Here is a 16846-nt window from a genome sequence, read left to right as displayed (position 1 = left end):
GAAGCCCTCTGGAACTGCTGTCTGGAACTTTGCCATGCCAGGTACTAGAGCCCATTGTTTTTTATTTTTTCTTTTTTTAAGATTTTTATTTATTTATTTGACAGAGAGAGAGACATCCAGCCAAAGAGGGAACACAAGCAGGGGGAGTGGGAGAGGAAGAAGCAGGCTCCCAGTGGAGGAGCCTGATGTGGGGCTCGATCCCAGGACCCTGGAATCACGCCCTGAGCCGAAGGCAGATACCTAATGACTGAGCCACCCAGGCGCCCCACTAGAGCCCATTGTTGCAGCTCTACCCACCCACCCAAATGCCCTGCCTAGCCCAGCCCTGTTTCATCTCTGAGTAAATGCCTTAGGACAATACTAGCACCTAAATACTAGAGATGAAATCTCCCACCCCCGAAAACCCAGAACTCTCTAATCATTCATTCTTCCCAGACTCTGCTCATCCCCTCCCCATTTACGCAAGTCCCCACTCCTCCCTTTCCCCAGTTCTCCCTCTCTTTGCCATCTCAGCCCCATATTCAGCCACTGCCGCTCTCAGTGTCCTCAACCTGGAATTCTCCCTGGGGACACCACACCCCCTGTCACTCTCTAAAAGGGAGGTTCTTTGTTCTCACTCCTGACCTGTAAGTTCCCAGATATTCTCATCCCAATGACCTCTTCTTCCACTTCCTTTCTGGTCACCTCAAGCCACACCCACAATGGAGTTCATCACCCTAAAACTGCACTGCTCCTCAAAAAGAACCCAAGCATTCCCACTGCACTGAGCATACAGTAAACACTTGCTACTGGGCTCATCAGGACTGTCTTTTGCCTCCTTCTCAATGTCATCTATACCTCTCCTGCTCACTTTATTGTGACCATAGGAGCCTTCTTCCAGCTCTTCGGAAAATGTAAAGTCCTTTCCTGACCTAGGGCCTTTGTACCTAGTATCCCCTTGCCTGAAATGCCATTTCCCTGGCTCTTTGCATGGGTGACTCCTCTCATCCTCAGGTGTCAGCTAAACCTTAATTCCCTCCCAGGGCCTTAACCTGTCAGCTCTCGGTCAGTAGGTTTCCCTCCATTTTTCTCTATTACAGAACCTACTTGTTTCCTGAGACAACTGTAACTTCATTTCTCAGTAACTGAGCTTCGTTTCCATTTCGAGCTATCATTCCAGTGGTGGGAGAAATAATATTCATCTTCTTGGGGTTTCTATCTTCCTCTCCCTGACTCCAAGTTCTGGAGAGCTTGCAAAGGGCTGGGGTATGCAGTGGCGGTTGGCAGTGGGGTGAGAGGTAGTCTGGTCCTCTGTGTCTGGCACCCATCGGAGAACCTCATTCCTATGAGGTCATCAGTCCTTCAGGGTCACTGTGGCATTGGGTTTGGCACTGTAATTTCATGACTGCAAATCTCTCCACATAACTGTTTTGGTTTCCCCAAAGCCTGATACTGGCTGGCCATCATGGGTGCTCGAGAAATACTGGAACTGAATCGACTCATCCCTGAGGCCTTTGGGCCACCACTGAGGCCTGAACGAAAGCTGGATGTTCACGCTAACTCTGGGGCCCCACGCCCGGATTCTTAGCTTCGTATGTCGTTTAGACCCCTTGAAAGAATGAGAGGCACTGCTGTGTGCGCTGCCCACTATGGCTTACAAAGGACCACACACATGCAGCGACTTTGATTCTTCTATGCTCTCCTTACTCGTTTTATGGTTCACAGAGGATTCATAAGTTCACTGCATTTGAGTTTCATTTACTCCACCTACTGTGGCATAGAATGTGAGATACAGAGGTCTTGGATACCATTACATTTAAGATGATCATTTTAGAGATGAATAAGTAAGAGAAAGAAAGTGAATTGCCCAAAGTCATAAAAAAGTTACGAGGGTGGTACTAGAACCCAGGTCACTTAACGTCAGATTCTGCATCCTTCTGTAACACAATGCAGAGTATACCACATTAGCTCCACAAATCACATTGGTTCTAAGCACCAAGTCAGGGCTGCCTTGGTTCTATATACCAGTGGCTTAATTTTCAATGTTGGCTACATATATTCACTGTTTACTTGTACCACTTTGGTTGCCTACATCATTTTGGCCTTCTGTTGTGTCCGTGTACCATGCCACTTACAATTACGATGTTTCATGTTGGTTACATGTATCCTATTCTTCCAGTGCCATTACGGTAGATTATATTAGCACCCCCGTTATTGCTGCTTTCACTACAGAAGAATTATATATTCATACCCACTGCCATGTGACATGTGTTACTTTTCCATGGGAAGAAAATGCTTTCTGCCCTTTTGCTATTGTGCTTGACCATATGACCTGCTTTGGCCAGTAGGATATCAGCAAAGAGATGTGTGTCACTTCTGAGCAGAAGCTTTAAGAGTTTTCATGTGTCTTTCTCTTTGTCATAAGAATGGGATATTCCAGATAGAGCCTCCTTTCTCGGATCGGATCCAAGAGTCCATGGCAGAAGGCCACAGTCCACCTACAACTGACACGAAAAATGAACAGTAAATGAGCTTCTGCTGTTGTAAGTCATGAAGATTATGGAGTTGTTTGTCACTGCACCACAATGTAGCAAGTTCAGCAAGACAGCCATGGTGGTTTCATGCACGACATTTGTTCCACTGACCGGGTGCTGTACTGGTTCCAATGCACAATATTATTTGCATACATTACAAATCCTGTCCTTTTCCTTAGCACTGGACACTCTACCTCAGGCCTCTCCTGTCTCCCAATTCACCAGGCCATCCCACCCCACCCCATCACTTTGAGAAAAGCTCCTTTGATGTCCTTGCTCCTCAGACTATAGACCACAGGGTTGAGGAAGGCAGTGAAGACATTGTGAAAGAGTGAGATCTGCTTGTCTCGCTCAGGAGAATAGCTGGAGCTGGGCCTCATGTAGATGTGCGTGGCTGGAACACAGAAGAGCATGACCACAGTCAGGTGGGAAGCACAGGTGCAAAAAGCCTTGCAGCGGCCCTGAGTGGACTTGATCTTGAGAATGGTGTGGCCAATACGGACGTAGGAGGCCAGAATGAGGGATAGTGGGAAAACAACCATGAACACACTGATGACCAGGTCCACCATCTCAATGAGGTGGGTATCCATGCAAGCCAAGCTTCGTACTGAGGGGCCTTCACAGAAGTAGTGGTTGACCATGTTGGGTCCACAGTACGGCAGGTGAGGAAAGTATGGATCCGAGAGAAGAAGAAACCACAGGCCCAGGTCCCAGCTGTCAGCTGTGTGCAGTGGTCCCAGCTGAGGATGACAGTATAACGCAGTGGGTGGCAGATGGCCACATAGCGGTCATAAGCCATGACTACAAAGAAAATACACTCAGTTAGGCCCAGGGCACCAAACACATACATCTGCAGCCAGCAGCCAGCGAAGGAGATGGTCTGAGAGTGAGCGAGGAGGCGCACCAACATCTGGGGCACGGTGGCGGTGACGCACTCGTGTCGAGCAGGGAGAGGATGCAGAGGAAGCAGCACAGGGCGTGTGGAGCTGCACATCCAGGCAGATCAGGGTGACGATGAGCGCACTGCCCAGGACTGAGCTCAGGTAAAGGGAAAGGAAGGCAATGAAGAGGACTCTGCTGGATGTGGGGTCACTGGAGAAGCCAAGCAGAATAAATTCAGAAACCCAGCTTCGGTTCTGCCCTGGAGGCATCCACACGGTGAGGCCTATAAGAGAATCACGCTCATGTAAACATCACCCGAAGTCTGGTAGTCCAGCAAGACTGTTGGCCCTGGAGGCAGGGATTTTAGTTCTGACCCCCATTACTCTACTGTCTTGAACAAGTTACTTAACATCTCTGAGCCTCAGTCTCCTCATCTGTAAAATGTAACTAGTCTCCCAGGGTTTTTATGAGGAGTAGAGGCAATATATATATGAAGCATCTGACATAATGCCTTAAAAGAACAAATAATGGCAAAGTGCTCATATGCAGTCACCCCAGTCTTACTCCCCACCCCTCGGTGGATAAATTGGTTGCCCACGTCTAGCGACAATGTACACCACGTCGGCTCCAGCCCTCAAACCTTTAGAGGTGGAGTTCCCCTCTGCCGTAGAGATCCTCTGTCTAGAAGCTCTCACTCCGCAAACCTTTCTCCTTTGCCGGTTGTCAATGTGAGGCTTTGTCAATAGAGGGCGCTAGAGGGACACTGTGATGTGCTAACCCGGAGGGGGCGCGGGGAGGCACTTAGGTTGGGGCTTCAGTCCCTCAGCTTGAGAGCCAGTGGGCTGGTGCTTGGAAGGACCAGTGGCACTCACCTCAACTGACCTCAGTGGACCAACTATAGTCCCGCCCTCAGGCCACACTCTCCCCACCCAGTGGCCACTTCTATGCAAACTCTGGACTGTGTCCACCAGCAGCTGACAGGTATCCCTGTGGTAGCCCCACCCTCTTTGAGAAAGTCTCAATTCAGTCTTTTTTTTTTGGGGGGGGGGGCAGGTGCCAGGAGCAGGGAAGGGAGAGAGATAGGTTCTAAATCCTCAGTCCCTTCAATGTGTCCTCTCTTTCAGCCATAAGGTCGTAGCTGTTTTTTTTTTTTTTTCTCACTTGCTACTTGTGGGTCTCTTTCATCTTTTTTCGTAGTTACCCACCTTTTACCAGTTAATTATTCTTTATATTAAATTTTCCCTGTTCGCCTCACTGATGTGTTCTGTCTTCTGAAAGCATCCTGACTGGGATGGATGCTAACTCTATGGTGAGTGAGTTTGATAAGGAATAAAATGTGACATCGTTACAAGCTATCCATCCATAAAGTATTATCAGCTACAAAAGTAAGAAGTAGTAGCTATCAGTGGAGAAACTGGACAATAGCTTAACTGAGCGATTAAAGTTAACATCACCAATAAGGAGCAGATAGACACAACGTGCCTCCATATCTGAAACCCTAACAATATCACATCTATGCATTATTTTAGCCCCAAATGCAAAACCTGAATCTAATCATGAGGAAACATCAAAGAAACCTAAATTGAGGGACATTCTATAACAATAACTAGCTTTTAATCTTCAAAAATATTTTTATCATGAAAGACAAAGAGAGGCTGAGAATCGGGGCGCCTGGGCAGCTCAGGCAGTTAAGCGCCCAACTCTTAGGCTCCGGTCATGATCCCAAAGTCGTGAGATCAAGCCCTGAGTCCTGCTTAGCACTGAGTGGGAAGCCTGCTTAAGACTCTCTCTCTCCTTCTCCCTCTCTGCCTCTCCCCTCACTCATCCCCCTGTCCTGCATGCGGTCTCTCGAAGAAGAAGAAGAAGAAGAAGAAGAAGAAGAAGAAGAAGAAGAAGAAGAAGAAGGGAGGAAGGAAGGAAAGAAGGAAGGAACTGAGAATCAATAGTAGACGGAAGGATACGGAAAACAAAGCCTAACAATACAATATGTAATTCTGGAAGGGAGGAATGGCATAAATAACATTACTGTGACAACTGATAAAATTGGAATATGAATTAGATTAGATAAATGCGTCAATGTTAAGTTTCCTGAATTTGACAGCTAATATATAAGAGGATATTCCCTTATTCTCAGGAACCATTCACTGAAGTATTAAGGGGTAAAGGAATGTGATGTCTGCAAATTACTCTCAAATCATTCTGGAAATTATAACATTAACATGACAAATTATTAAAAGTAAATAAATCTGGGCATGGGGCATAGGGGATTTCTTTGTAGTATTCTTTCAGCCTTTCTATAAGTTTGAAATTATTTCAAAAAAGTTTTTTAAAAATTAAAAAAAAAAATTAAATGTGAAATAACTTTTTCAGACAAACAAAAAGTAAGATTATGTGAAGGGAGTTCTTAAGGCAGAAAGAAAGTGATAGAAACATGAAAATGCAAAAAAGAAGGACAAGTCCCTCAAGGAAAAGATAAATTTGTGGGTAAACATAATTTTAAAATGAATGTAAAACAATAATAAAGTCTTGTGGAATTAAAAAAAAATAAAAGACAAAGACCATGACAACAATACCACAAGAAATGGAAGGGTACATAAAGCCAGAGTTTTCTAAATACTTAGTGTAATTGGAAAAGTGGTAAAACTGAGTCAAGATTTATGCAGTAATCTCTAAGGAGATCATTAAAACAATAAATAATGCATTACTAACAATCCAAAGTAGTAGAAAATGGACCAAAAAAATGTTTACTAATGCAAAATAACGCTCTTTTGAGAGAGGAAAAAAATCAAACAGAAAACAGGTAGGCCAAATAGAAAATAAGTAGAAAGATGGTAAATATGAACTTAAGTACTTAAGCAATTACTTTATTTTTTTTCTGTTAGTCATTTTTTCTTTTTTCTTTTTTAATGTTTTTTTTTATTATATTATGTTAGTCACCATACAGTACATCCCTGGTTTTTGATGTAAAGTTCGATGATTCATTAGCTGTGTATAAGCAATTACTTTAAATGCAAAAGCACCAAATATTTTAACAAAAGACATATTTTCAAATTGAATTTTAAAAAATCCTACATATTGCTTACAAGAAAAGCATCTTAATCATTTTCCAATTTTTCAATGCACACTGTAAACTTACACAATGTTATGTCGATTATATCTCAGTAAAGCTGGGTTGGAGGAGAGGAACGTATCTTAAGGACACAGGCACACTAGGGAGAAAGAAATGAAGAAAATATACCTTGCAGATACTAACCAAAAAAACCCATGTAGCTTCATGAAACATTTATCAAAATTGGCCATATGCTGCATCAGAAATGTAAGATCCAGGGGCACCTAGGTGGCTCAGTCAATTAAGCATCTGCCTTCAGGCCTTCAGGTCATGATCCCAGGGTCCTGGGATCGAGCCCCACATCGGGCTTCTTGCTCGGTGGGGAGCCTGCTTCTCCCTCTCTCTCCGCCTACTGCTCCCCCTGTTTGTGCTCTCTTTCTCGATGTCAAATAAATAGATAAAATCTTAAAATTAAAAAAATAAAGAAAAGAAATGTAAGATCCAAAAATCCAAAGGATGGAAGTCATTTAGAGTATATTCTCTGATTACCATGAAATTGGCTAAAAATCAATTTCAAAATAAATATAATAGGAAGCACTGTTTTTCCCCTCCTGAAAATCCTTTAAGGGTTCCCATGCCCCATCACTTTAGACAGATGCACAGAGCCCTTCCTGAAAGACCTGCCCCCTGCAGACTTCTTCAGCCTCAGGACCCAACCCTCTCCCCACCCCTTCTCCTTCCAGACAAATCTAGTCACCATACGGATATCCCCAATTTCCTGTATGTGTCTACCTCTGTCACAGCTTCACGCCTTTGCCGAGGTATTCAGCATGGAGGAGCACCACCTGCTGCATGCCTGCCACCCACACGCCCTCTGTTGCATGTCCAACTCTCATTCCTACGTGAGGTCTCAGCTTAGGTGTCATTCCACCAGGAAGCCTCCGCTGATCTACACCACCATCCCCCACTCCCAAACCTTGATTAGATGCTGCCTCTATTTCTCCAAGGCCCCCTGTGCCTACCAGCAAGTTATAATCCTAGCAACCCTAGAGGGTTCTGATATGCGGTTTGAGACCTAGTATCTCGGGACATCTTTCTCCCTCTCCTGTTAACTTAATTCCCACTAATTGAGTTGGAAAACCTGTCATAAAGTATGGATATGTGGGTGAATTTATAACCTCCCTTTCAATAATAATAATATTAATAATGATGATGGTGATGATAGATAATATTTAACTAATTTCTGTGTGCCAGGCATTGTTACACGACCTCATCTTCACAACAGCTCGTTGAGGTAAGTATGATGACCTCCATTTTCCCTGAAGAGGGAAAAATAAATGCACACAGAGAGAAGTGATTCAATCCAAATAACTTGGCTTGTGTGGTGGACCTGGGGTTTGAATGGAGGCAATGTGGCTTCAGAGCCAGCTCTTAATTATTAACCTCACTCGCTTCCAGCAAACAGGTTCTAAGTGGGTCCCCGTCTGTGCTTCAGTGGTCTTGAGATTGGCACGAGTTACTACAGAATCGTGGCCTACGAGGTCCAGCCAGCCACCTGACAAGTCCGGGTCAGAATCCTCCCAAGGCAAAGGGCTAAAGCGGCAGCCCCAAGCTCTCTCTCCTAATAAAGCTCCCTCCATCTGCTCCCATCATGTGCGTATGAGGAGTCATGGGATAGCGTTAGAAGCAGAGGGAATCCACGGATGAAGACTTGGGAAAGTATTGCCATTCCAGAACTGAGTAAATCTTTGTAAGAGCCTCTCTCAGAGTCACATTTGATTTCCATGGGATGGGGGACATCGTTTAGTTTCAAAAAAAACAATCTTCTAAGATTCGGTCAGCCCAGCAGTGTCCGTGTTAATAGACAACACCCAAGCCAGCTTTGCAAGGGCATGGACCTAGGTCCTAGTCATCATGGCAACCCCTGCCATCATTGAAGGCTTCTCCCGAGATAACCATCATTGTCCTTTCATGGATATGTCTCTCAGCTAGGCTTGGAGATCTTTGAGTTCAGCAGATTTTATTATTCATTTCTCTGTTTCTAGCCCTTAGATCATGGCTTGACACAGAGGAACTATGAATAAATATTCATTAAATGAATGTGTGAAAGAAAGAAGGGGGTTCTAGGAAGAAGAAAGGAATGAGAGGGGATGGAGGTGTGAAGTGGTGAGGAAAGAACACTAGGAAATAAGGGAATGGGGCCAGGGGGACATTGGGGGGGGTGTCCAGAGAGGACCCAGGGACTGGGGGACTGGGCTACTTCTGATCTCCAGCCTCTATACATGCCTGAATCCTGCCCACGGCCCCAAGCCCAGTGACCATCTCACCCTCAGACAGCCACAGAAACAAGTCACATAGAGGCTGTCACTTGAACTTGAGGAAAAGAGACTTAATGGGAACACACCTGAGCAGTTGAGTCCAGTGCACCAGGATTCCAGGCAACCTAGTCTCCAGAAAAGCATGAGATTTCTTAGAGGTTGGAGGCTGAAACCCCTGCCTTCTCTCCATTGTGCAGCTGTCTGCACCTGGCCAGGCCAGCTCTGGCTCCTGAAGGCCTTGCCTGCCTGGTCCTGGGGCACAGATAAAGGGAGCTTTGGCTTTCCCAGGCTCCCCTCAGTGGGCCAAGCTTCTGAGGCTTTATGCACCTACCTCCTCACCAGGCTTTCCTAGGAGAGCTGAAGAAGGGCCATCCCTCTGCCTCCTGCCGCCACTATCCCTGTCCCTGGCGAGGATGCCAAATGGTATTCTCTGAATGTTGTTTACAGGAACCCTACAAGGAAGAGGCCTTTGGGGACAGAGCAGCAGCAAACAACACCCAGGTTGGGGCGGGGCGGGGCGGGGGGGGGGGGGAGGAAGGCCGGGGAGGGTAGTGTCCTGCCTAGTTTCTTTTCCAGCCTTCTCGGGGATATGATCAGCCCAGGGGAGACGGGGTTGGACCTGGTCACCTTGAAGAAATGTTGAGAACTTCATGAAGGCCTCATTCTGATTCTCCTCTTCTTTCCCAAACATCTGTTCCCCCAACTTGTCAATTAGACCATTTTTGAGTCACACCTCTATTGCTTCCTGAACCACTTGGGACAAATCCAATCCTCCCCCCATTCCCCACTAGCACAATACCTTGCACAATTACTCAGCCTCTCCAATGGTAATGAAAGAGTTGACCATGAAGCACCTACCCTATACCAGGTCTTGAACCAGTCCTGGCAAACGGTATCTAGAAACTAAATGGAGCAGCCCCATATTGCATATAAGGAAGTTGAGGTCCAGTGGAGTAAGAAACTTGCCCAAAGGCTCACATCTTCTAAGTACAGAACTGGGGGGTGCCTGGGGGGCGCAGTCGTTAAGCGTCTGCCTTCGGCTCAGGGCGTGATCTGGCGTTGTGGGATCGAGCCCCATGTCAGGCTTCTCCGCTGGGAGCCTGCTTCTCCCTCTCCTACTCCCCCTGCTTGTGTTCCCTCTCTTGCTGGCTGTCTCTATCTCTGTCAAATAAATAAATAAAATCTTAAAAAAAAAAAAAGTACAGAACTGGAACTCAAAGCAGGATCTATCAGGTTCTAGTTCCTGTTCTCTTAATCTTGCTGTTAGCCTGCCTCTCCTCTCTCCTCTGTAAAATGATAATAATTTCTTAATATCCCCAACCTTCTACAGTGGCTGGGAGAATTAAATGGGATAACGTGTGGAAAGCCCAGGCACGAGTCTTAGCCATGCGGCCATGACTATGGGTTCTCGCACCTGCCTTCTGTCTGGGCCTCCATTCCCCAGCTATTTAGAATGAGGAGGTTGGGCTCTGAGCACCCCACCCCCCGCCATCAGCCACAGGCCACAGAGCCCATTTGAATTTTCAGAAATGTCATAAGATGGTTATTAAACAAAGACATTATTAAAGTCAATCTATGCAAACAACGATTAAGTAAATTACACTAGCACAAATGGCAATGGACCTTGAGGTTATTATGCTAAGTGAAATAAATCAGACAAAGACAAATACTGTGTGATCTCACTTATTTGTGGAACCTAAAAACATCAAACTCAGAAACAAGAACGGCTGCCAGGGCCTGAGGGGTGGGGGAAATGGAGAGTTTGGTCAAGAGGTACAGACTTCCAGTTATGAGTAAGTTCCGGGGACCTAATGTACAGCGTGTGACTATGGTTGGCACTACCGCATTGTATGCTCGGGAGCTGCTGGGAGAGTAGAGCTGTAATGTTCTCATGGCATCAACAAGGTGGTAATTACATGAGGGGGGACGTGTTAACTAACTTTATTGTAGGAAACATTGTGCAGTATGTACCTGTATCAAGTCATCACATTTGTACACCTTAGACTTACGCAATGTCATATGTCAATCATATCTCAATAATTTGGGGCAAAAATCAGCTTACAAAATGAAAACAAGATCAAAAAATGCTCAAAACGCTTTCTACCTGAATTAGTCTACATTTTATTGTTCTCCATGTTCTAGAAGCTGTTTGCACCTACTGGATCCGTACGATGGAAATACTCTCTAATGAGGTAATTCTGCGCATCTCTTCCCACCTCTGGGTGCAGTGACGTCATGTTTTTAGCTTGAAATTGGCCATGATGGGTTATTAACACCATAGAAATCAGTAAATGATACAAATCAGAACCCCTCTCACCCCTCCAGGAATGATTATTCCTGGAATAATCACCAGCACACCACTGCTTCTAGTCCTGAGTCCTAAGAACCTAGACATCTCAGGATGATCTAATGCTGGAGGCATCCCACTCTGCTACTGGGAGGAGTCAGCAGAGCCCTTGATGAGCGGCCTCATCCAGGAAAGGCACAGCCCAGCAGCTCCGGTCCTTCTCGGCCCAACAGAGGCTCCCAGACAGCCTGGATTAGCCCCTGACCCTTCCTCCCCTTCCATCTGGACCTTTGTCAGCCTCCTCACAAACATCAGCAGGGGCACCCATGGTCAAGGTCTTCTGATGCAGACCGTGTAGCAGGCCAGCTCTGCCATTTGGCTGTGCAGGAAGCCAAAACGCCTCCCAGGCCCCACTGGAAGCAAAGGCCAAAATCGCTCCAAGCCTAGTCTGCACGGGCACCACTTCAGCCTCAGGAGACAGGGATGTGACAGATGAGCAAGCAGAAAAGAACCTGCCAAAGGTCACATGGCTGAGAAGCAAAGGAGCCCAGAGGCAGAGTCCACTGCTGCCCCAGATGACTGTGTTCTGAGGCAAGCTCCGTTTCCACTTCTCTAAGATGGGGAAGACTTCCCTCTCGCACTGTGTGACTATGCAAAGCGAGAGGTGGGGTATGGGTGTGGGTATGTGTGTGTTGGAGCCCAGTGCTTAGCATAGAAGAAGCACTTTAAGATTAATCCCATCTCTGTGTCTACTTCCTGATCTCTCCTTGCACTCCCCCTTCCTTGAGTCATACCCAGCCGGGAAAGGACACACGGCCTCCTGCGTGGCCTCTCTGAAGCTCGCTTTACTGCGTGTCCCTGAAAGGAGCTTTCTGGGGCTAGGAGAACAGAGGGTGCTTCATGGTTCCTTGGGAGGGGCGGGGGGGGGGGGCAGTGATCCCAAGCCTCTCTCCAACCCTCAGCTCTTCCTCAGCCTCAGCTACACTCTCAGAGGACTGCCCTGTGGGGGTCTTCCCCTGTACCCCAACCATATCCCCCCACTTCCTCCAGCCCAGCCTGATGAGCTCTGAGATTCAGGGGAGGACCGAGTTTGGGCCCAGAACTCAGGACGATAAAAACGTGCCTCGTTCAATTCTCTTTCTCAGAACCATGACGCAAACAATAAGTACCCCTTGCTCTGAGCCAAGGCCCTACCTCTCCTCGTACTTACCTTGTACCCTCACTTTAGCTGTGAAGAGATGTCCATGCAGGTGCCTATCTCCCCACTGGATGGATGAGAAAAACTGAGGCCCAGGCAGGTACAGCGACTTGCCCCCAGGTCAGAAGCAGTCTAGGGTCATAAACAGGATGAAACTCGGGCCGCCCTGAGTTTCCAAAGGACGGAATTACTTAAAGACTGCCCAGCATGGTCCTACCCTCTGTTTCCCAGAAAATGAAACATGGCCAGGAAGAGCCAAGGGATTTAGCTAGACAATGGACCAGCCAGCCCCAGAACCCTGATGCCTGCCTCCCGGGCTAGGGCTGTGTCCATGATATCACATGCTTCAGTGCTCCAGTCCAGACGGAGGGCTATACCTGACCTCTAACTGAAATCCCGTCTGCTGTCCCCAGAGCTGGTTGCAGTCCTCAGTAGGGGTTTGGCATGAGAGAGGACTGCACTCCAGATGCTTGATTCTGGACCCAGGGGCCCACAGGCCTCAAGGCGCAGAGGATGGGCTTTCGAGAAGGGGAGGGCTGGGGCCCACAGTGCTAACCACCTGGGCTGTCTAATTGGCCCCAGGCAGAGAACGCCTCTGGGAGGGACCCTGTGGGAATTGGCTCTCCTTTGCTAAGACAGATGCCCCAGAAAGTTTCTGGGTTTGTGTCTGGGGAAGGAGCTGAGGGATAGCAGGAGGTGGTGATGACTGTAATGATCAAGATTATGTTACTGGTGCTCTGGGACAGGCTGGCAGCACTTTACAGAGCACTTGCACGCGTGTTTTTTTCACCAGGTCCTCCCAGCACTCCTATAAGGCAATTGTTATGGTCCCCGTTTTACAGATGATGACAACGATGGGGACAGACACTTGCTGAGCACTTGTCACAGACCAGGTCCTCAGCGAGGCATTGATAGTGGTTTTGGTCACTTCACTGCTGAGTCAGAAGGGGCCTTCAAGGTCAGCTCCCCACTCCTCTTTTACAGCCAGGAAAACGAAGCCCAGAGAAGGAAAGTCATTGGCCTCTATGACTTAGTAGAGGAGACTAGGACCCAGACAGCCTGCCTTTCGGCCACGGGCCCATTCCATCATCCCCAAGCCTCCTCCCCTGCTCTGTTCTCTGGGAAACTGAACGAGCTGTCTATCTGACTATAGCAATAACGAGTCACTCACAGGGACCCAACCATGCATCCCCTCAGCATCTGGACTCCTGGGTGTTTGTATCCCCCAAGGCTGTGAACCTTGTGTGAGCCAACGGAAGGCCACGCAGACAAGCTACAGGGACAGTGATAATCGTAGCAGCAAACACAGTGATACTGATGATGGCGATGATAGTAGTAACAGCCAAACCTTACGAGGTGTTGCTTGCTGTGTGCCTGGTACTCTTCTAAATGCTTTACTTACGGTAACTTATTTAATATTCAAAACATCCCTATAAAATAGAGGGTGTTATCTTCATCATTTTGCAGATAAGGAAACTGAGTCATGGAGATTTAGTAATATGAACAATGTCCTATAGCCACTAACTGACAGTGTAGGTATTAACAAGTGGTGTGATGTTAAAAGTTTAACAACCGACTCTCTAGAAGAAAAGGAAGGAAGAAAATACATCAAGCCTGACTTGCAGCCAGCTCAGCCTTGGTGAGTCACAGTCCAAGTCACTAAGCCCATGCCTATCCTCCATCCTTGCTTCCATGGCCACTTTGCTCATGAACCCATTGAGCAATGATAGTGGTGGCTGGAGAAAGAGGCCGACTGGTATCCACAGAACAGATCATTCTATCCACTTGATTATTAAAATCCTCTTCTGCTGAGGGCACCCTTTGGCGAGCATTCACACGGGCTACAAATATCATCACATTCTTTGTCAGCTGAAAGAGGATTATCCTCAGACCTGTTCTCACCAGTTTTCTTCCAAGTCCCTGGCCATCTAGCCAACCCACTGACTACAGTCCATTATTTAATATAGATTCCTACCTCTGGCCACTTTTCCTTCCAGATGAAATGAACAACCAAGTGCCCTGCTTGATGTTCTGCCCCCTAGGAGGATTTCTTTCCACCATGTGCCTTCAGGGATGTCCCAGAAAGGAGCTCGAGCAGTACAGTTGTCCACTTTCACGTGGTGCCTGTGTACCATGCAGACCCATCTGTACTCTGGGCCTGAGTTTTCTCTTCCTCATCAGTTAATCACAGGGGACCCCCCATGAAACCACAGGCATTTGGGTCACTTCCTTGTGCAAATTACTTGCACCTTCAGGGATTGCTGGGGTCCAGTTTCACACAGTCACTTCTATGTGATGATGTACTGTTACTGTGCATGCCAACATTCGACTTGGTAAGTCAGACAAGATCAAGTTCACAGTGAGAGTTTAGGTCACATGGTCATTTGGTGGCTCATGGTCAAGAGTTCAGTCTCTATGAGAGCCCAATAGCAAAGCCAAAAGCCGTTTCTCAAAAGGAGACTGGTTATCCTCAGAGGATAGCAAAGCTTTACTCCAAAATCTTCAGGGTCTGTGCTGTGATTCACCTTTAGTGGCCTGTCAAAGGTGCCAAACAACATCTCTATCTGCTGCTGACGCTTCGAGCACCATGAGATCTGCCGGACCATATGGCTGAAATGGCAGAGCAGTTTGCAGGGCGGTCTGGACCTTATCTTGCCCTGGGCTTCACTCAAAACTAGAGTCTTTTTAATCCCCATCACCAGTTTAACCCATCCTCAGATTATCTTCTCCGCCTTTAGCGCTGCTCCGCCAAGAGAGTCACCAAGGGCAACGGTTTAACCAAATCCCTATCACTCTGTTTCAAGGAATGGAGAGAGGGAGAGCTACCCAATTCATTTTATGAAGTGAATTTACCCTTGACACCAAAACTAAACAAGGGCAACACAAGAAGAGAAACTCATTGACTAACCCCCAAATGAATATAAGTGCAAAAATCACAAATAGAGAAGTCAAAAGTCCCTCCTCCTCAATTCTAAAAACAACAAAACTCTGAAAACCAGTTTCTTTCATAACTTATTTAGAGGCAAAACCTGGAAAAGACTGTTCTGATCTTTTTTTAAATATTTTTTATTATATTATGTTAGTCACCATACAATACATCCCCGGTTTCCGATGTAAAGTTCGATGAGTCATTAGTTGCGTATAACACCCAGTGCACCATGCAATACGTGCCCTCCTTACTACCCATCACCGGTCTATCCCATTCCCCCACCTCCCTCCCCTCTGAGGCCCTCAGTTTGTTTCTCAGAGTCCATAGTCTCTCATGCTTCATTCCCCCTTCTGATGTTCTAATCTAACCTGGTTTGACGATTTGGAGGAGACTGAGGGACAGGACAAATGAAAGTGTGTGGTATCCTGGATGACCTTGGAAAAGAGACAGGACATTTGGTGGGGGGGGGGTAAAGAATAAGGATATTTAAATAAAGTATAGACTTCAGTTAATAGTGATATATTTATGTTGGTTCATTAATCGCAACAAATGCGCCATAATAACGTAAGATGCTGACAACAGGGGAAACACGGTGTGGGTATATGAGAACTCTTTATAATGTCTTTGCAATTAAGTTTATTTAAAACTAAACAAAAACAAAAGCAAACCAAGAAACCTCCGGTGACTCCACTTCATCCTGCAACTACCTACCTATTTTTCTGCTGTCCTTTACAGCAAATTTCCTCAAAAAAGTTGATATACTCACTGTCCCAAATTCCTCCTCTCTTTCTCTTTTGAATCCACTGTAATCAGACTCCCATTTTTAAATGAATCCTCAGTCATCACTCTCATTGACAGCGTTTATACAACTGATCACTCCTTCCTTCAAACACTTTCTTCACGTGGATTCCAGGAAAGCACACTTCCTGTATCCCTCCTACCTCTCCAGTTCCCCTTCTCAATCTCTTTTGCAGAGTCTACCTCTTAATGGTGGTGTGAACCTAGGCTCAGTCATGGAACCTGTTCTCTCTCTCTGCTGAACTCCTTTGCTGTCTTCAAACATGTGCTACCCTTCAGGAAAAGAAAGAATGACTCCAAAGGCAGAGGCGGAGATGAAGAAAGCAGAAGCAGAGGGCAGAGCGACAGGCCGGTGAGGCAGGAAGGCAGAGCATCAAGCCATACAGGGTTCTCCTCCAGCCTGGAAACCTAATGGAATTGGCCCTACTGGATCTCAAACTTGCTTGGCACCTGTGACACTTTACTTCCTCCACATTCTACTTCCTTGAGCAGAATGTTTACTCTATGTCTGTCTACCATTGTATCTTGAAAGCATATAACTTGTTTTTCAGGTTCCAATAGCCACGGATGAAAAGGAATTTTGTCCTAGGATGGATCATACCCAGAGTCTTCCCCATACCTGATCTAGATGATTTAGAAAATCGTATTTGGGACTTTGAGCTGACAATATTTAGATGAGGGGCGCCTGGGTGGCTCAGTCATTAAGCGTCTACCTTCAGCTCAGGTCACGATCCCAGGGACCTGGGATTGAGTCCCGCCTCGGGCTCCTTGCCCAGCGGGGAGCCTGCTTCTCCCTCTCCTGCTCCCCCTGCTTGTGCTCTCTCTCCCTGTCAAATAAATAAATAAATAAAAATCTCAAAAAAAAAATTTAG

The 16846-nt window shown here is 46.6% G+C and overlaps 1 pseudogene; it reads right to left on the bottom strand.

Moving 5' to 3' along the window:
* Positions 1–499: 499 nt before the first annotated feature.
* On the bottom strand, positions 500–3668 carry LOC123793651 (olfactory receptor 2A12-like; annotated as a pseudogene).
* Between the last annotated feature and the right edge of the window lie 13178 nt (positions 3669–16846).

Source organism: Ursus americanus, chromosome 12 (assembly GCF_024610735.1).
Source record: "Ursus americanus isolate L20-20 chromosome 12, mUrsAme1.1.p, whole genome shotgun sequence".
Lineage (NCBI taxonomy): Eukaryota > Metazoa > Chordata > Mammalia > Carnivora > Ursidae > Ursus > Ursus americanus.
Note: the sequence above shows the minus strand (reverse complement) of the source record. Positions and strands in the feature narration are given on the sequence as shown.